Source organism: Ambystoma mexicanum, chromosome 5p, assembly GCF_040938575.1.
Source record: "Ambystoma mexicanum isolate Mex_15411 chromosome 5p, UKY_AmexF1_1, whole genome shotgun sequence".
Taxonomy (NCBI): Eukaryota; Metazoa; Chordata; class Amphibia; order Caudata; family Ambystomatidae; genus Ambystoma; species Ambystoma mexicanum.
Window position 1 is genome coordinate 166562483 of NC_090930.1, and position 21653 is coordinate 166584135.

Sequence of the window (21653 nt, forward strand, 5' to 3'; positions counted from 1 at the left end):
CGGCAGCGTATTCTTGCGACGTTACAGTTGCCCGCCTGAAAATTCTTAATATGCTCGTTATTAAGGTTAGTTATTGTTATTAAGCTCTCCCTATCAAGTAGTCATTCAGTGCCCAGGCGAAGAGCTGTTCCCACGCCAATCTAAGCGATCTATCTTTTAGGGCAGGCAAATATGGTTGGAGGTGGGGCATTGAATGTTCTATGGCCAAGAGGAATGCTGTGTAGTAGACACGTACCCTCCTTCTTTTCAGGTACGTTGGCCTTTTTATTTCATATACAAATTGGTGTGACAATTCTTCCAGGTAATTATCGTCTGAGGGTACCATCTACTACTGGGCAGTGAATTGGTTAGTTATCTACTTTCTTAACATTACAATAATACGCTGTACCTGCATGTGCGAGAGAAAAGAAAGAGAACATTCAGGTGCTTACATGTGTATATGTGCAAAACAATGTCCTTCAGTTCAATTGTTACTACAGTGGGCAGGGGGTCAATGGGCAGAGGGTTTGGGCTCAACTGGCGGAAGTCTCTTTACCCTTTGATCGTGTAACCATGGGGTGGGCGGTATGGTGATCACCCCTTACTTTTCTAATAGTTGTCTCTGGGAAATCTGGGGGGTGGCAGGGTATGGGGACACTTAGGCTGTTAGTTGTGGTAGAAGTCTCTTCCTCCGTTGGTGACGCTGTTGTTGTTCTTCCAGTGGCCCTGTCGGTGGCGCTGGGGCGGGTCTGGGGTTTGTAGATCTTTACGTTGTGTAGGTGGTTCCAAGCACGTTTGTCCTGTAACTTTACTGCTCTCGTTGATACCTCCTCTACCAGATGGGGGCCAGTGAATCGTGGACTGTTCCACTTTCTGTTGAAATTACGAAGTAGTACGTGGTCACCTTTAGCAACTTTGCACAGTCTTTCCTTTTCCAATTCTTTATCCACGTCTTCTTGCTGATCGCTGTTGGACCCGCCCCGCGTGCGCTCGAGCTGTTGAGACACAAACACTACACTAGTAATCAAAGAAGACACATATTGGTACATTTCATCACCAAGAACACTCGCAGTACTCTCGTGGTCAGTAAATGCTCGTGATGTTGGCGTTAGGGGAAGGCGCATTTGACGTCCGGTAACCACCTCGTGAGGGGTGAGGTGGTGGTCGGACCCTGGTCTATTCCTTAGCTCAAATAGGGCTAATGGAAGGCAACATAACCAACTCTTCTTTGTTGTTTGCTGTATCTTTGCAATTGCCTCCTTTAATAGGCCATTCAGGCGTTCACATATACCGTTGACCTGTGGGTGGTATGCACATGCAAATTTATGCTTGATGTTGAGCAAGGATGTGATGTGCTGGAACATTTCGTTTGCGAAATGTAGGCCATTGTCTGACCTCAGTACCTCGCACACTCCCCACCTGGGGAAGACCTCCCTCACTAGGAATTTAGCTGCTCTAAATGCATCTGGGTGTGAACAGGGCCCTGCTTCAATCCACCGCGAGAATGGGCATACTACTACAATCATATACCTATTTCCTTGACATACGTTGATCATATCAACATAGTCAATATGGAGATGCCGGAAAGGTCCCTCTGGCCGGGGTATAGTACCTCTTATCACCTTCAGAGTATGACCGGCCGTAAACTGTTGACATGTGAGACAATTGCTGATAAAATTGAACACATGAGAATTTAACTCGGGGCAGAACCAGTCTTCCCTAATTCGTGCTGCAATTACTTCCTTGTCTGTGTGGGCTGGGTAGTGTAGTTGGCTCAGGGCGGTGTTCAATAGTGCCAGTGGTATTACAATCTTTCCAGTGTCACCCTGGCGCCATAGTGCGTCGGTTGGTGACATTGCGCATCCTCTTTATAACCATCCTCTTTATAACCATATTTCTTTTTCGGCCATTGGTGCAGCCGCTTGTAGCTCCATAATCTGTGTGGCTGGGAGATGGGTGTACCCTTCTCTTATCAACATCTCCTTAGCCATTCCCCTCCCTCTCCGTCTCTGTGACTCTGGGGGGTTCCATATCTCACCAAAGTATGCAGCATACTTTGCATGTGCGTCTGCTGCTGCATTCCCTTTTGAGATGTGGTCTTCACCATTGGTGTGTGCGGTGCATTTGACCAAAGCTAATTCTTGGGGGTCATTTATTGCTTCAATTAGTTCAGCCAATAGGAGGGCATGTTGCACTGGAGTGCCATCAGCTCTCCTAAACCCTCTTCTTCTCCATTTCGACAGCCCTGAGTGGACAGTGGATGTAACATATGCGCTGTCGGAATATATGGTCACTCGTTTGTCAAAGCTTTCCTTCAACGCCAAGATCAGTGCAACTAATTCCGCTGCTTGAGCGGAGTAATGCTGTGGTAATTGTACACATTTCATTGCCACACACACCGGTACCTCCATCATTTTTACCACTGCTGCCCCAGTCCTCCTTATACCATCCCTTTGGTCGATAGTTGATGACCCATCAATGAACAAGAGATCACCTCCCTCTAGTGCGTTTTCTTCAACCTTTCTAGTGCATGAGTACATTTCAGTTATTTGCGTACAGTCGTGGGCATAATCTCCCTCCTCAATTACTTCTGCTAGGAACCTTGCAGGGTTGACCGTGCTACATCTAACAATTGATAGTTCAGCTCTGGATAAGATGATCTCATAACCTGATGCCCTTTGCGTGGTTAGGGTGGACTTAGGTTTATTCAATATGGCAAATAGTGCATGTTCCACAAACAGTGTAGTTGGGCACCCCATGGTGATTGCTGATGCTTTCTCTACCGCAAAAGCAGCTGCGGCGAGACCTTGTTCGCAAGTGGCCGCTGTAAAATGCTACTGGTTTGTAGCCCATGCTTGTTTTTTGGGCCAACACTGCTTTCATTACTGCTGAGTCGCAATGTGAAAATATAAAAAATTGTCGCTCATAGTCTGGGGATGCCAGTACCGGAGCAGTTGATATCTCATCTTTCAACTCATCAAAAGCCTCTTTCATTTCCATTGTCCACCTCAGCTTTTTCTCTCCTTTATTAGCTTCCTTTAACGCCTCAAGCAGGGGCCCTATGTATGAACTGTAATCAAATACCCATGCTCTACAGTAGTTGCACAGACCCAGGAACTGCTGCAGTTCCCTCACTGTTTGTGGCACTGGTGTGTTTGAAATGGCCTGTGCTCTTTGTGGTGCAATCTTTCTTCCATATTGGGATGTGAGCTGACCAATGTAAAGTACCTGTTCTTGACAGTACTGTAACTTTTCCATGTCTACCTTGTAACCTTTCTCAGCCAATATTGTCAACATCTTTAATGAGTCCTCTCTGCATGTTCTTTCGTTTGTACTGCAAATTATTATGTCATCGACATACTGCAACACTGTGCTTTCCACTTCAATGTTACCCAAATCCATCTGTATTACTCTGTTGAAAATTGAGGGTGATTCACAATACCCTTGTGGCAATCTGGTGCGTTTCCACTTTGTGTTTCTGTAAGTGAAGCTTGTCAGATCTTGTGAGTCTGGGTGCAATGGTATTGAGAAGAATGCATTTTTAAGGTCGATCACTGTAAATCGTGATGCTTCTGCTGGAATGCCACACAATATTGTGGCCGGGTGTGCTGCTATGGGGTATTCTGCTTCTACTATGTTGTTCAAGGGCCTGAGATCCTGTTTGAAGCGCCAAGAACCCCCTTTAGACTTGCGCACTGGGTATACAGCCGTGTTACATGGTGATTCTGAGGGGACCAATATGCCATTATTTATAAGGGCCGTTATGGTTTCATATATGCCCTCATCTGCCTCTTTTGATAGTGGGTACTGTTTCACTCTGGGGAGTATTGCACCTTTTTTCAATTTTATCCTTACTCCCCCTATACTTTTTATGCACCCCACGTCATAGGGGCTAGTAGTTCACAGTGATGTGGGTACCTTTGTCATATCCTCCTTAAAGAAGGGGACTGGGGTGCATGCGGGTGCCTCAAGTGCCATTGCAATTTTCTGTGCTACTTGTTTGTACGCCACTCTTAGCCATATTTCCACACTCATCATAAACGCCACTTCACCTTCCTCCTTTTCTTCTGAGAACAGCTCCTCATCTGACACCTGGGTGAGTCTACATCCTTCTGCTAGTGCTATCACTGCCCTCCATGCCCTTCCTTCTCTGTCTTGGGCATGTACAGCAATGTAATCAGCTGTTGCTATAATGCTCTCAATGTCCACTGGAACCACCTTTCCTTCTGGTTCATTGACTGGTGTTTCTGGTCTGAACAGATAGGCTGCTGGCCTCCTCCAGATTTTTCCCTCTATCCCTGGCATCCATGCAAATGCCATGTCTGTCCCGTACTGGAAAAGTTCGCCATCTACTGGCTCCGCCCTAATCGCTGTCTGTCCGCAGTATGCTTGCATAATCTGTCGTGCTGTGAGCATGTTAATCCCTGGAGTGGAGCAAATTATGCCGTCCTCAGTAAATGAGATTGTCATATTCAACCTGTTCATTATGTCTCTCCCCAGTATATTTACTGGTGAGGCACTATAATATAGAAGTGGGACTGACAGGTCATAATCTCCTATAGATAAGGGAATGTTATCAGTAAAAGGAACCAACCCTCTAGCCCCAGAGAATCCTTGTGTGTTCATGGCTTCGCCTGACATCTTAAATTTACCTTCCCTTATGCAAGACCGGGTCGCCCCGGTGTCAACAAGGAATGATAACTTTTTGTCACCTATCGTTACCTCTATGCGTGGTTCCTCCGCACTATTAGGTGTTACTGACAGGATGGGACACACCAAGGCCGTCTGTGGGCTGTCCTATTGAGGGTACAACGATTGACCATTTCCTGTGTAAGGGTTGTGTCCCAGGACCGTCACCCTACCCAGTTGTGTTTGTTGTACTTGGGGTTGTTGTATTATCGCTACCTGTTGTTGTGGCAGTGAATGTGTCTGTGGCTGTTGTTGTGTTATTAGTTGTTGCTGTTCTTTTCCCTGTTGCAACGTCTGCTGTTGCTGTATGCCCTGCTGTTCCTGTGTGGGCCTTGGTTGTCCCTGTTCACTCCATGATGGTGTTCCTGGTCTTACTCTACACGTGCGTGACATGTGCCCTAATAATCCACAACTCCAACACACCGGTGGTTCCCTACTCTGCCATGGAAAGCTCCCTGTGTTGTCCTGGTATACTGGTTGCCCTGTGGGGTAGGAATTTCTAAGTCCTCCCACCTGCTGTTGGGTATTATATCCGTATCCTCTCCCTCTCATAATTCCTCCTCTCCCCCTGTTGTAATTATAATACCCCGCTCCTGGCATTGGGTATCCTCCTCCCATGTTGGTCGTGTATGGTTGGAGTGGCGGCACCTGTTGTGTTATAGTCTGTGAAGGTGGTATTTGGGAGGGATCTTGTGCAGCTACTACTTGTGTGGGGCTTTGGGTCATTGTTGTAGGCGTAGTTATTAGTTCCCCTTCCATTGTGTATTTAGTAAGCTTTTTCTGTACTAGTTTAGCCTCTTCCGCTTTCCTGTCCTCTTCCTTTTGTTTCATTTTTCCTTGCCATGTCCTGCAATGATGCACTATAGTCAGTTGTATTTCTGGCCATGCTTTTGCTTCCATTCCCACTACTTTCTTCAGTTGTTTCTGAACTCCTTCCGGGAGCCCTTGTACTAGTATATGATAAAATATTGCTGGTGTTTTATCCCATTGTTCTCTAGTTTCCATGCGCCACTTCTCTTGGATTTCCTGGATATAATCAACAGGATCTTCGTTCTCACGCATCTTGCGTGAGGTAATTGCTCCTATTTCTGATGTGTCTGGGTACTGTACCCTCAGTGCCTGCCATAGTGCATGTCTGCAGTTTGCGAATGGTGCTCCATCATGCGATGTGTTTGTTATTGTTACCCCAGGGAATCACGCTCTCTTCCAAATGTCATCCGCTGCATCCCCTAATATCGATATTAGAAGGCCCTTTACATCTCCCACTGCCAGTTTCTGTCCTGCGGTGTGTTTTTCCATTTCATATATCCATTTACCCGCACCTCCACTTAATGATGGGAGCCTGCACTTTATATTTTCTTTGTCTGTATGCTTCCAAGGGACGTACTGTGGTCTAACCCCTCCCCTCTCCAGAAGTGGCATTAAGTTATGTCTCGTTTTACCCTTTGTGTTCCATAAAATCGAGTCCTCACATCCTTCCTCTTCTTCCCTCTCTTCTACATCGTCAATTTCGTCTGTATTTCCCCTGCTCGTAACTCTTTCTTCCCCATCTTTTCCCTTTCTTCCATCACTTCCGGTATTTAATATGGGCATGTGTATTCGTCCTTCCTGCCTGCGTCTAGGGAGGTCTCTAAGCCGACATGCATAGGGTGTCAGTTCGTCTGTAAAGGGCGCAAGTTTTATTGTACGTAACGAGTGTGAGGTGGTTGAGCATGTAGGGTGGGACGGGAGAGGGCGTGATGGGGACGGTGTGGCCTCATGTGTCTGTCTTTCCACTATTCCTTGCTCTTCCTCCTCACTTCTCTCCAGTTCATCCTTTCTCCTACGGATCCATGGTGAGTCTGTGTTGGTCCGGGTGATGTATAGTTTATCTAGGCTTTCCCTTTCACTATTTCTTCCTTCCTTCCCCACTCCTTCATCTTCTTCACTACAAAAGTCAGTCATAAACGGTAACCCCCACTCGGTCTTCTTCCCCTTGATTGTTACTGTTTTTAAGTCTATTAGGTCCAGTCTCAACCGCTCCCCTTTGCGCTGATGTTGCTGCTACCTCTGTGTTCCTATATACATCCCCCCACACTTCACTCTCCCTTCTCCTATCTTCTCTTTCTCCTTCATTTCTCTCCTCCATCTCCCTACCATTTTCCTCCCTTTTCCTTTTTAATTCCTCCATTACTTCACTACTCACCTGTTCCAATATTCTTTAATCCTCTTTCTTCCTTTCCCATTTCATCCTTTCCCTTTCTAATATGCTCTCTATCACCCTCCCTTCTTCGTATTTCTTAGTCGTTTCTTATAATAATCTCATCTTCCACATTGCCATTTCTTTTTCTTTCTCTTCTTCTTCCCTTTTCTTTTCTCGCAGCACTGCTCTTGATACCCTTTCTGCTGCTGCTTTTACCCGTTCAGCTTCTTTCCTTTGCTCCTCAGTTCGTTCCCTTATTTTTTCCAATTCGTTCTTACCTTCTTTCCTTTTCCTCGCTCTCTCTCTTTCCTCCCTCTCGAGCTGTTTGATCAGTTCGTTCTGCTCATCCCTTAACTCTGCTAGTCGTTCCTCCAAAATCTCTTCCTTTTGCCGTAACAGCTCTTCCCCTCTCATTCCACTCTCCCTGGTATTATCCTCGTCTGTTTTCCTTACTACCTCCTTCTCTTCTCCTGTTAATGAACCTCGTAATTTTAATAGTATCTGTGCAGCTACCCACTCATCATTTCCTATTTCCACAGTTTGTTCTTCTCCAGTCCTCCCCTCCCCTGCTGGCATCTTCCTATGAGCCACATATGGTGGAGGGCTGTATGCCGGGTTCGAGTACCCCTCAGCCGCCCTTAACTGACCTCTTTCTATTTCTCCTAACTCTCTTAAAGGGTACAACCCCCCTCCCTCTGTTTTCACTCCCTTTGCTAGGGGTATATCGTTGCTCGGTTCCTTTTTTATTTCATTTGATTTATTATTCTTTTCTCCTCCCTCTTGTCCGTTCCCCGTGTTCTTTGGGTCTTCACTCCCCTTTTTCCCATCCTCTCCTTCCTCCTTAATCTCTTTTTCTTCCGGTATTTCCCCCATAGTGAACATTCCATTTGGTCCTGGTCGGGACCCTTGGAACATCCTCCATAAGTTAAACACCTCCACGTGGTTTGCCAACTTCTTCCCTTTGTATGTATTATGCAGATGGTTTAGTAGTGAATGTTGGACATATGGATCGAAGCTACCATTAGGCGGCCACAGTGTTATCATTTTGTTGTCCATCCCCTGGGTCCATTCTATGCTATACTTAATCAGTTTCTCCCTATGGGGTGACAGTGTGGTACATATGTGTTGTAGTGGGGTAGTGAGGGTGTTCCCCCACCCTCCCGATCCTGTCCCATATGACATAGTAGCGCTCCACTTGTTACCCTTCCCCTATTTGGTAGCGGTTATCTCACTAGCAGTTTACAATATACAGCCTTATATCGTTACCTGGCCCCGTAAGTTTGGGGACTTGCAATAGTCCGCTTAAAGAAAATTATTAAAATATAGTATTTACATTTGTATATTTTCTTCTTTCTTTCTTCCTTTACGCAACACCCTTACGGCCCCCTGCGGCCGAGGCGCACGTAACCCCCTGTGGCTGCGTACCCCTTGTGACGTTCTTATACAGTCACTCTATTTTTCACTTGCTCCTCCTCCTTCTTCTACACTTGCCGTGGCCGGCGTTCTCCGTGCGCCGCCACGTCCCCCGTTTCGCCTTTCCTTGATCAATTCATGACCGTTTATCTCCGTTCCCACTCCCTTACCACAGTTCTCTTCCCCACCACTCTCAGAAGGAAAGATGCCTTGTGCTCGGGATATCCTATGAAAGCCCTATTGGTGACGTCACTGATCTCTTCAAGCTACTGGTAAGTTTTTCATATATTCTTTAAGTTCAAAATACACTTACAATCTACCCCCGTTAACCTCACAGCTGTCTTCCTGTCACTCCTGGAACAAGGTAATCAATAATATAATTGGACTGCGCATGCTGCGTCGCCTCGCGTGTGATACGCCCCTCGACAGGAGGGCTTAACCAGCCAATTATCTTCCGTATTGGGCAACTGTCTAGCTACCGCCTACAGGGAAACGTCATCTACCTATCGAGTTTCTTGCTCAAACAATAGGGATCCTCATCTACTCATTGATCAATAAATGCCAAATCGTAGGAAACCACACACACACACACCCTTACACGTAGTCGTGACCTAGGCCAATCAGTGTCTACGAGCGGCCGCACGTGATGTTTTCGTGCTCCGCCCCCCCTCTCTCGCGTAACGTAGCCGACTGCTCTCGCACTCGTTCGGCTACCATTCATTTCATTGCCAACACTAAATTGTCAAAACCTTTGCCGCGCACCTGTGCAGCACCTCCCACCTCCCGTATTTAATTCCTCCCCCTCCCTCACAATTTCACATTGCTTGTTGTGCGTGGCATGCTCACCAAGTTCTCTTGATGCGGGGCCGCTCGACTGCGTGCATCCCTCCAAGCGGCTCGCCACCTCCCCTCGTCTGGACACTCGCCAACCGCGGGCGGGATACTTCTCAACCGGCTCCCGAAGGCCAATATCCGGATTGCGCTGTCCGGTCTTCTCGCAGTTCCGCGATGGTCCTGTAGTCCTCAGAAGGGGGCAACGGCAGAGGGGGCCGCGCCGCCGGGCCTCCTCGCAACAGTAGTAACTGGAAAAAGTAAAAATAAAAGCAGATCTTAAACAGATCTCAGCAGTGCCTCCAACTTGTTGGGGGGAAATTCTGCCGGGGTCGGCTGGACCGTCCGCAGACCTCCGGGCAGGGAGGCCCCAACTCCTCCCGTATATCCCAAAAGAGATAGAGTATGAGACACACGCAAGAAGCAAGGTGACTCTGCTGTTTATCAGACAAAACGGCAGGGATGGGTCAAGGAGCGTACCCGTCCGTACTGACACACACACAATCGTGGGGCTTGCAGGCCCTTTTTACCTTAGTATGACGCGCTACTTGCGTCATCTTACAAAGTTTGGTAAAAAACCTATTTCCACTCTGGATTGGTTACTCGAGTGGTAGGGTTAGTATGGCATACATATAGAGAACGGTGTCAGTGGCTGAGGGTTAGTCAGGTGGTATACCTGGGCTGTCCCTTCAATTTGATACATGAAAATTGTTACATGAAGACCTCTGAGGATTGGTCAATGTTAATGGCGTCAGTGATAAGAGCCCCATGTTCTGATTGGTCCACTCGCGAGCCTCCCAGTCTGGGACTATCGCTGTTCCCAGCTCGCGGTGCACCTGTCATTTGCAACAATGTTTTAATATGGGTAGGTGTAAACAATGTGAGGATTTATTCATATGTTGGGAGGTCGACTACTCCCACTGCTGCAGATGTCCAATGAGTCTTCTAATTGTATCTGCCTGTGTCTTGAAACGTGGGATTCAGGCGTCTCCTTCCCCCTTGGCTTGGCATCTTGTCAGGTTTGGCTTTGTCACGTGAGGTGGGACTGTGTTTGAGGCAGAATTCAACATAATTAATATTGTTTTTCCTACTGTGTGCCTGGTTTATCTTGCAGGTGCGACCTTGGCGTTGGCTTGCAGCGTGCAAGATTGCAACATCGTGCCCTTGGCGTTGTGCTTTCGCCGGGCTCATTTTGCAGGGTCAGCAACCCAGTTCTTGCTCATTCAATGTTCATGGAAGCTTTTGCTTGCGGCCTACTTGGGCCTGGTGCATAGGTGGAACCGTTTGATGCAGAGCGCTTTAGGTTACGGTATCATATTGCTTTAACCTCAGTATCGTGTCCCCGTTATATTCTTCATTATGGTACATGGCTCTTAGAAGAAGCGTGAGCAAGCCTTTTTAGATAAGTTCATGATGCGTCTTGTGTTTCTGCATTTTGAGAGCCTATGTGGAAAATAATAAAGAAGCACGTCCGTGAGTATGTCTGTCGCCTACGTCATAGCACTGAGTATATTCTTCGTGTGGATTGGTGTGGGAGTGTCCAGTGTGTATATTTGCACAGGAGTGCTGACCGTTGGCTAGGTCGTCATGGCATCTCTAACGAAGTGTAGGTTTAGTCGAGTTGATCCGTGCCGCAGGTGTCGGCATGGACAGGGCAGGCTGCTGGGCAGGTAGATGGGCACATCCGTATGTTCCTGTACCAGGGTATTTGGTCGTCTGGTAGATAGGCAAAATCCTCTCGTGGCGGGTGTCTAGGCCGTGATCCTCTAGGCCAAGCGCGAGGGGGGAAGGGCGCGAGCCTGGTCTTCCATTCTCCCACTTCAACATCCTATCCAACACCCCCTGTGTCTGGACCGACCACCACTTAATCCTGTTCACCATTAAAGAATCTTTGCAACCCCCAACAGCATCTAGCACCAACCATGTTGACCAGAAATAAACGTAATCTAACCATTGAGAAATTAATACCACTACTTCAAGCGATCATCAGCCCCACCACAACTCTCTCAGACCCCACAGCGCTAGTCGACTTGTCCAATCACACTATCCTTAAGGCTATTAACTCAATAGTGCCACTTAAGTTACGTAAATCTAAACCCTGTGCACACCTCAATAACTGGTACACCCCTCACCTCAAGTCTCTTTGGAAACTGAAGAGAACCTCTGAGGCACTATGGAAGAGTACCTCATCCCTAATAAACAAGGACAACTTCATCACAGCCTCATTCAACTATAAGGTAGCCATTGTCCAAGCTAAAAAGACAACTATAATGACTGCATAACCGAAGCTAAGTCCAACACTAAGGAACTCTTCAACATCTTGAAAGAGTTAGAATCACCAGCCCCACCCCCAGACACCTGTACCAAAGATACTCTGTGGTGCATGAACATACAGAATGCACTCCAAGATGAAATCACTTTGCTCTAAAACAAAATAGAAACTAAGAAAACTCTCATTACCAATACTGTTCCAACTCAGACCCCAGCATCCTCTACTAGGAATGCTCAGCCTAAATGTTACTTTACTCCCCTCTCTATCAAAGAGGTTGAAACCATCATTCTTAAACTTAAACTGTCAAACTGTCTGGGCGACACTTGCCCTGCTCCTCTCATTAAGGAGGCCGCGAAGGTACTGGCACCCTTTATCACATCTGTCATTAACGCTTCGTTTAAATCCAGCATAGTACCTAACAATCTGAAAGACGCATGGGTACTCCCACTCTTAAAAAAAAATCCTTAGACCCTAAGCAGCTTACCTGCAGATACAGCAATACCTCGAATCATAAACACCAACCTACTAATAAAGACACACAAGAAAGAAATAGCTATGTTTCAAAACACATCGGCTGAAATACCAGACCAAATATGTGTCTGTTGTCGCAGAACGTTTTATGAAAAGAGCACAAGAATAATATATCTAGCCTACAAAATAGAAAACAAAGAACAATCCCAATAGTTCTAATTAGCTTTATATTTAACAGCAGAAACAAAATAAAAAATAACTGACCCTTCAACAGTTTGCACGCACTGCAACACAAAGCTTGACAATAACCAAATGCCAATACGTACTATCACTAATAACTTAAACTTGTACGAGAGAATTAAAATACAAACAGTGCACACATTTCATGCTATAACGTGCCTTCAACCGAAATCAGCCAAATTACCTCCATCCGAGTTGCTAAAGGGTATCCATGGCAAAGTAATATATGTGCCATTAGATCAAAAAGAAAATATACAAACTCTAGGAGTACAATGACCAATGGATCAATCTTTGTTTATACTAGTTAATGGTGTGCCAACAAAAGACAAAATAAATTGGCAACAACTAGTCGACTTAAATAAAGTTAGACAAGCCCTACAATATCTAAAAGAAAACAATGAATACTACAAAGATATTAATATAGAGGAAAACGTAAGACAAACTACCCAAATTATTCAAGACTCACCGGCAACTGGCCAATTTGAACGTGTAGAACTTCTTACAGCAGTCAACTTTTTAGACCAGTATGCAATACACCCACTATATTCCAAAGGCACCATTGACGATGCATTCGAACATATCAAATGCATCAAGTCAAAGGATCCCCAATGATCATGTGGGAAAAAAGTGTGCTCCCTGAAGCAATGTGAAATTGTGATCCTGGTACATCGGAGATGGCTGCTATTGCACTGAGAGAGAGATAGACCGACAGTGTAGGTGCAGTACTGAGTGCTGTTTGTTACAGTTGGTCTTTTGGGTCCCTCCCTCTAACCAGAACTTTACTGGTGAAGCTAACTAGGTGGCGGGCTGTGCAGGCGCTGTGCTGGGCTGCATTGAGCGAAGGCGCTGAAGTGGAGTATACTAGGCCCTATCCTGGATGAGGCCCCCCTGAATGCAGAGTGGCGTATTTGTTGCGACTTACACCCTCCCCAGCTCGAGGTTAGACCTAGGCCTGATACAGGACATTCTGCTGTGAGTGAAGACTGCACCCCGCAGTTGTTTCTGGACCTTTTGAGTGGTTCAGCTCGGTACTCGTTGTATTTAAAATCTGTTTAGTTCTGGGGGGTGCCCGGTGATTATGGCTGACTCTGGCTGCAACCTTTAGGTGTTGTGAGGCTTTGGTCCTCGGCTGGCATATTCAAATAGTCGAGCAGCAGGGAGGTCTGAGCAGGTCTTGCTCTCCTCCTTGTGAGTCCCGGCTCCTGTAAGCTCCTGTAAGCACTGTGGATCCTTTAACAGGGTGGTGGTGCAGCCATGGGTGCCTTTGTCACCTATTGCTGCATATATAGCAGCTATGAGACCAGCTCTCGTGGCCCTTGGTGAACATTGATACGATCCCCACCCTAACTGGATAGTGACAGGGTAAACCTTAACACTTTAGGGTAACTACGCCTATAAAATTGGTGCAAAAACACGTTGCCACGCCAAATGGCTCCTCTGCAAATTCTAGTCTGCCACAAACGGACCCTGAGGTGTAGAAGGCACATAGACAGGAGCCAAGTTAAGGAGCAGTTTTACCTGTGACTGTGCTTATCATCGTCTGAGCTCTGTGGCTCTGTGGGCTGCTTTATCATCATTTCCCGATTGCCTACTCATATAGTGGAAAGAAACTCTACTGGTCTTCAACTATACACGTCTGGGAGCAGCGGGTGCTCAACGTGTAACATTCTTTCCTGGGCTTCCATAAAGTATCAGTTCCAGCTCTAAAGCATGCACCAAGTCAAAGAGCAGTTTCACAGCTCTGCTAGCTGCAGTTTGAGGTACTGTGTAGGTTTGGAAGTTATTATCTACATTGGTGAGTGTAAGTCAATCCAACTTGCAAACTAAGGTGATACATAATATAGCTGAACGCTATACAAACCCAATGAAGGGGAATCAGTTAAAAAAGGTGCTTTACATAGTTCCACAGCTGCAAAATTGACAGAAGATGCTAAATATGGATTAATCCTCAGTCACAGGTCTTGGTCGGGGGAAAGAATGATGTACCCCAGACAACGTTACCTGAGCTTAATAGAATTACTGGGTATTTTGATGCCATGTCTCTGGCCAAACAGCCACTGAAAACAAGATAACGCTTACGCAAATACATAGGGAAGCCATATTGGAGTTGCCAAAAGAGCCCCCCAGAATGAACTCACAAATGTTACTAATCAGGGGTCATCAATGATTTTACCGGATGAACGTTCCACATCAGAAGCTCTTGGAGAGGAGCATTTCCATGCAGCCCCAACTGTAATAGCTGACCAAATCGATCTACTATCGACATGCATGGACAATAATAATTTTTTATTAAATATTTGCATGAATTCACATCATAATTCATTGGGGCCAACAAAAGGAAATAATATCTTAAATTCTTCGGCTACTTTTAATAATATTATTGGAGCACAACTGTCTGCCACACCGGATCTGCAGAGACTGTTTTCATCATCCAGCTCATCTAGTTAGTATGATAGTGAGTTTGAGAGTACGGATATTGAAGATGAGGAACAGATATTACGGGTTGATGCTGGTTTGAAGTCTGCTAGAGCATTGTAGGGTCGAACACAGCCTTCATTGAATGCATTCGTAGCCTCTATAGACTCTTTATTAGTACTGTGTACCAATATGGCTAATGAACAGCATGAAATGAAATTAATGCTGCTAACGTTGTCTACCTTGTTTTGAATTCATGTGAGCATAATTTGGAAGTACAGGATATGTGTGTTCCTGCTAATGACTATGTAACTGATTTATTAGTCTGTGTAGAAATGTTTAATATTCAAATTCATTCAGTTGCTACTTTAATTGTATTTTAGAACCGCCTTGTATTACTATTGATCTTACAAGCCAAGCACAGCCTGTTTTAAGGATTGAACATGGAACTCTTGTTTGTGAGGGGTCTTTAATGGGGGGAAAATGTATCTGAAACCCTATCAAAGGACAGATCCTCCCAGCCTAAACCTACCAAAAGAAGAAGAAATTAAGCGTAACGGAAATGCTTTACCTTATGCATCAAGGAAGGTACTCCCTGATTCAGAACATAGTGAAAGTCTAAAAGATCCAACTATGACAGAGCCCCTCAGTAATACGCCTAGCAATGGACTGTCAATGGAACCAACGATGATGGTTCATAGTCAAGGCCAAAATAGTACTGGGGTGACTCATGTCTTGCCTGATGGCACAATGCGCTAAGTAGATATCTGAGGTCCGATGGAAGAATGGCTGCGTTTGGGTGGTAGTGGTGTCCAGCTCGAAAATAAATCACTGCTGCCTACAAAAATTCCTCATGTACATGATGTGATTAGTGATGAATGCATAACATCAGGTATTGGGAATAAGATTGATGATTTTAAAGAGGATACTAATTTACAAAATATTTGCGCTTATGTGCCCACTTTGGCCCAAACTATTAGCAATAGGCCTATTCCTATTGTGGAGGAATAATGACTAATTGTTAATGACTAATTGTTACCTTTGGGTAGGAGTATACAATAGGAGGAACTTATGCCATTATCGTCTAGCCCATTTATGAATAGAAGTTTTATTATGGATCTCTTCCAACGAATACCAGCACTTAGGAATATACGCAGAACAGGCATAACAAGGATTGTTCTTCCAGCGTGGCATACTTCTATGAATTGGGCCCTGGTTGAATTTATTTCTCCGGCCATCACAGCCCTTTTGAATTTTTCCTAACTTGAATTAAGAAAGATGTGCTTCCAACTTACTGTTTGTCAAAAACAAGTTAGGATCTATTCAGATTCTGAAACATCCCCTAGTGTACAGCTATAGATGACTAACACTTGTTGTCACATGGGTTGTAATAACATAAAAGTCAATAAGGGTCCACACATTTGGGATGTAAAACGACCAAATGGAGGCAAGATTCCTATAACAATACCAAATATTACCCTACATGAATCCCTGGAAATCAAGAACAATTACGATGGGCTTCATGGAATACGAGGGGTTTTAATTCTTTTCTAGGAAAATCCCTGGGTTTGAAGATGATAACCTCATACAATATATTCCTTTTGCAGGAACCTTGGTTAATTGAGGTGTTTTTATTGATGGGTTTAATATCATTTGTACCCCTTCAAAACACAATATACATGGTCGCCCGATGGGTGGGCTGGCTATAGGGGTAAAATCCTTCATACCTTTGAAACCCTTCATGGTGGGTAAATCTTGTTCTTATGTCTTATCGGCAGTTCTCTATGACGGGAGTCAGTCACAAATAATGACTCTAATCATAAATGTATATAAACCAACAGGGGGAAAAATGATTGTGTGGTAAGAAGAAAGCAGAATTAATTACTAACCCATTGGTATACTTACCATCCATTATGGAAGGTAGTTATTGTAGGTGATTTTAATTAGCATATATTTCCAACTGAGGGGAGTAATGGGACTCTAGTCACTAATGATGGACCTAGATTAAGAGCAGGCCATATTGCAGAAAAATCTTGCAAATTAAAAACAAATGGCTGGTGACATTATCTTGAAACATATAATCTAGTCTGCCTCAATCTTAAGGCAACATCCCATTTATCTGTAGGTAATACATACTTCTTCTTCATTTATTGATTATGTGTTTCTTAGCCGCCAAGAGTTATGCCCATATTTAGTCCTATTACCTTGGTGCAACCCAACCCCAGTGATCATTTGGTATTAACGTGGATATGCTCACTGGGAAATACACAACTTTGTGCAGGTAGGAAAAGGGGCATAAAGGTCTCAGTTAACAACCAGGGTAAAAGAATATATTGGTCTGATATAAATGTTGGAAAGCTTAATTACCTTTCAGATAATGATTTTACATTGATTTTGAGTCACTTATCTTATTATGACTGGGACCTTATTACAACACTGCTGCAATCTTTTGATCACTTTAAGTTGTGTAAACTGAATAATGTGAGGAAGCAGAGTGGGCGTAGTCCATTCGATGTATACATCCATCAAAGGAAAAAGGAGTATTGGTATGAAAGGGCTATGGCTATGAAGAAAATTGAGTTCTCTAAACCTGAACATGTTTCATATTTTGCATCTCTGGCAACTAAATATATAAACTGGGTTAGAAAACATGAATGTTCGCTGCACAATGCAAATTGGAGATGCATGTTGAAACTGCTTCATCCAAATGATAACAGAAAGTTTTGGTCCTTTTTTAGATCATATCTTGCAGTCCATCGGTACAGGAATTGAATCCTATTTCTGAGAGATCTTGGTTACTGTGTATGGGGCACTTATTTTATGATCAGTCACTAACTGAACTGTTTATTCCTGTTTGCCCTGGGGATTGGCGAATTTTGAAGGGATTCAAAGTAGATGATATTGAATTGATAGTTAAGAACCTCAAGAGCTCTAGGGCTTCCAGAGCTGACACGATTCAGAATGTTGTATGTAAAGCTAATCCATCCAAATGGGCAGTGATCTTGACTGAATGGTTTGGTAAGATATTGTCATCTCGCAGGATTCCTGATAGTTGGAAGGAATCCATAATGATTCCTGTTTATAAAAAGGGCGGTGTGGAAGTTCCCTCCAACTATCGGCTCCTAACTATGTCAGATTCCAGCGTCAATATATTTGCTACATTATTGTTAAAAAAGCTAAATATATGGGCAGAGAATATGGGACTCCTACAAAAATGCCAAACTGGCTTTCGTAGCGGTCATAGCACATCTCATAACAATTGTGCTTTACAGTATCTGTTCACCGATTCAATTTGCAACAAGCTTAAGCTCTATTTATGTTTTATTTATTTTTCTAGACCTTTTGACATTGTATCCCGGCCAAAGCTTGGGCGCAAGTTATCGCAATAGGGTATTGACATGTAGTTCTACATTTTGTCTGGGCTTTCTATAGTGGTACGGTGGTGTTAATATGGCTGTTACAGGATGAAAATGTATCTCAACAAGTGAAAATGAATGTTGGCTTAAAACAGGGATGCATATTTGCACCCCTGTTCTATAATCTATATGCTTCTGACCTGAATAAGCATCAGGGGGATATAAGGAGTGTTGCTCCTCGTATTGGTAGCCATCTAATACCTTGGCTGATACAAGCTGATGATACTATCCTTATGGATTTTACAGCGGTCGGCTTACAGCGGTCGGCTTGCAGCGTTCTATCAATGCCCTGGCCATATATGGAAAAAATAATGATCTGTCTATTACTACATTAAAAACCAAAGTTATGTTAGTAGGCAGCAGACTGAGCTATAACGGTCCATATGTGTGGAAACTGAATTATAGAAAACTTGAAATTGTAGTTTGTTATACCTATTTGGGTTTCCCTATTAGTATATCACTGACTAGCTCCTATGACCTTATATCAGCCTGTATGCTGAAAAGATGGCTTTTAATCAAGCAGTATGTGGCAAATTCAGGAGGGAATAATGTTGAAGGTCTGATAAAGATCTACCAAACAAGTACTATCCCAACATTAACCTTTGGTTTGGAACTGTTGCCAGAGGCATACATGGGTTGGTTAGATAGATTTGAAGGTAAGATACTCAGATTAATATTACAGGTACCCAAAGCTACTCCAGTTAACGCCTTTCGTTATGAATTAGGTCTATATTCACTTTGGGCTCAATGGTTATTGAAGAGGTGTGAAATATAGTGGGCCTCATTCCGAGTATGGCGGTAAGGGATAGCGGCCACCGGTAACGAGACCGGTGGCGGTGATCCCTTACCGCCATACTCCGAGTTCCCTTTGCGCCCTCGCCCTTAACGCCTGCTTTGAGCAGGTGTTAAAGTCGAGGGCGCAAAGGGGCCTCCAAGCCAATAACGGTGACCGTAATGAACGGTCACCGTTATTTGCATCTTCCACATTCCCATTGAGCCCTATGGGGGCTCATTTGGGAATGGGGAAGAGCCTTGGTGAATGGGGAATTACCGCCCCGCCAACCTTGGAATGGGGCGGTAATTCCGCCATCCACCAAGGCGCTGCCGGTCTGGGTACGGCGTCAACCAAGGCGTTAATTGCGCCATTGGTTAGCGCCGTACTCGGAATGAGGCCCATTGTGCCTTATTAATTTGATTACCAGATGATAAAACACTAATGAGCTTTGTAGGAGATAGATTACGTAAGGACCCCTCAAATACTTTCTTGAGAACACTGGAATATTCTGTGCTATCTTAGTTTGACAATAATAACTTCATACTGGATACCATTCATGAAAGGTCATATTATAAAAGTCTACTCAAGAAGAAGATCTGGGCATGGGATAGAGTTGATTCTATGGAAAAACTACAACGCAAAAGTCATAATAATGAATATAAACAACAGGGGTTTGCTATAAAGGGCCCGTGTTCTTACCTCTTGAAGACATGTAATCCTAAAATAAGGGACTTCATGATTGGTCTCGGGAGGATAGCTCAGAGGCAACGTGATCACCTTGGAAACAAGATGACATGGAGCAACACAGGCTCGATCCCCCGGTCAGCGCTTAGAAACCACAGGGTATTAAGTGCGTTATAAATAACTTATCATATCATATCATCATATCTCCCATGTGGGAGGATGGTATGATGACCCGTATGTGGACCGTAGAATAGACTGTGTCACGTCTCTGTGGAAACAAATCTCCACCTCTTAACCCAGTGTTCCCGAATGGAAATACAATATCAGAAGGCTTATTCATCTAGGGTTATTGAAGATTGAAGATATATAGTTAGATCAATTTTGGAGTACACTTTATGGTAATTACTAGGGCGGGCTATTATGTCTGGAATGAAGCTGTGAAATTATTGTTGGGACACTAATTGATGGTTGTAGAGAAATTATGATCATATTATTGAATGCTTAATTGTGCAGGATATTTTATGTATTATAAGGATGGAATTAAATGATTTTAAAGCTATGTTTTTATGAATTTTTATATGCGATTTTGATCTTTGATTGATTAAATTAATTTGATAAGTTATAGTGAATGTAATGTATTTTAGAATGTTTGTGTATAAGGTTTTTTCCTTTAACCAACAAACAAAAGAAATAAAAATAAAAAGGGTAGAAGCAAGTTCTTTTCCTCTACTCTTTCCTACAGGAAAGGGGGAAGATATGATGAAAGGTCCACGCAAATTAGTGCATCAGAATATCACTCTTTAATAATGTATTCTGAGGACCCCAGATTCAGACAAAATGCTGAATACATTTTCCACCTCCTCTTCGAAAGTGAACTCGCAACTTTATGTTATGGAGTTGCACACACATTAAAAATAGGCTCTAACTTTTTAAACATATCAGCTACCCAACTGCTTCAAAAAATAAAAGACAAAGATGATGTTTTGCAGTGAAGTATCACAAATCTCTTGGCAAACATGCATGGTACAAAAGAATACTGGTTCTGACGTCACACTGTTGTATGTTGTATGCTAAGGAACCTAGGCCCACCCACATGGTTTGTTAATTTAAGTTGTGCAGAGTACACATGGTATGACTTACATGACTTCTTCCGCACTACAAACCAAAATAAAGACGGAATAGATATAAAAAAAACACCAGGAGAACTGTGTTTTCTTGACCCTGTGAATGTATCAAGGTACTTCCACCATCGCTTCATTGCCATGCTGCATTTTATCTGCTATAAAACTACCCCTCCGCTTGGAGCAGTGCAACACTTTTTGGAGAAAAGAATATCAATCCAGATCAGCACCACACATCCACATGCTTTTTTGGATAAAAGATGCTCCTAAATTTGGCCATGATAGTGACGCAACTGCTTCACAGTTTATTGAAAAATACAATTCCTGTGACATCCCTTCAGAAACCACAGATAATGACCTACATGCACAAGTCTTATGCTTCCAAAAACATAAGTGTGGCAAATACTGCCTATGTAGCCCTGATTCATGGAATCATTTGCATGTAAAACTGGAATTTGCATGCCATTCTGCCTGCAAATCCCTGTTTTATGAATGGGGATTTGCAGGCAGATTGGCACACAAATCCCTGTTTTACACACAAATAATTCCATGAATCAGGGCCCATACATACTATGTATGAGCTCTTTTTTAAAAAAAAGTTTTGCAGCAAATGGGCACATACTTTGTTTGGTATTTCAGCAGATGTGTTTTGAAACTTAGCTATTTCTTTTTTGTATATGTTTGTAAGGAGGTTGGAGTTTGTGAGGTTTTCGCTAATGTTTTCTAAAGTTACTACATTTTCTAAGTCATCATCAGTTCCAAAATACTTACTTTGGATGTGCTCTATTTCTTGAAGGAGTTCTTTGGCAATCCCATGTAGTAGAATGTTATTTAAATTTTGCAGTTCTAGTGCACGACATTTTGCATAGTACAGTCTATGTACAAGATTTCATATAGCGGAATTGTGTGTTGCTAACATTCTGATGTGGTGGAAGATTCTTTTGCAAGCAGTTCCTGAAATGCAGGCTAATGAATGTCCTTGCAGTCCAGTGTAGATACGCACTGGGCAGGAGTCTATAGTTTGAAAAGTTTTCATTCTACTTTTGTATTTTTGTTTCACATAGTGATTGAGGAATTGTCATAAAGATTTGAAAGATTGTTGGCGTATGTTGCATATTGAGCTGCATGTACATTTGTACACTGGATTGTTAGTTTGGGCAAAAGG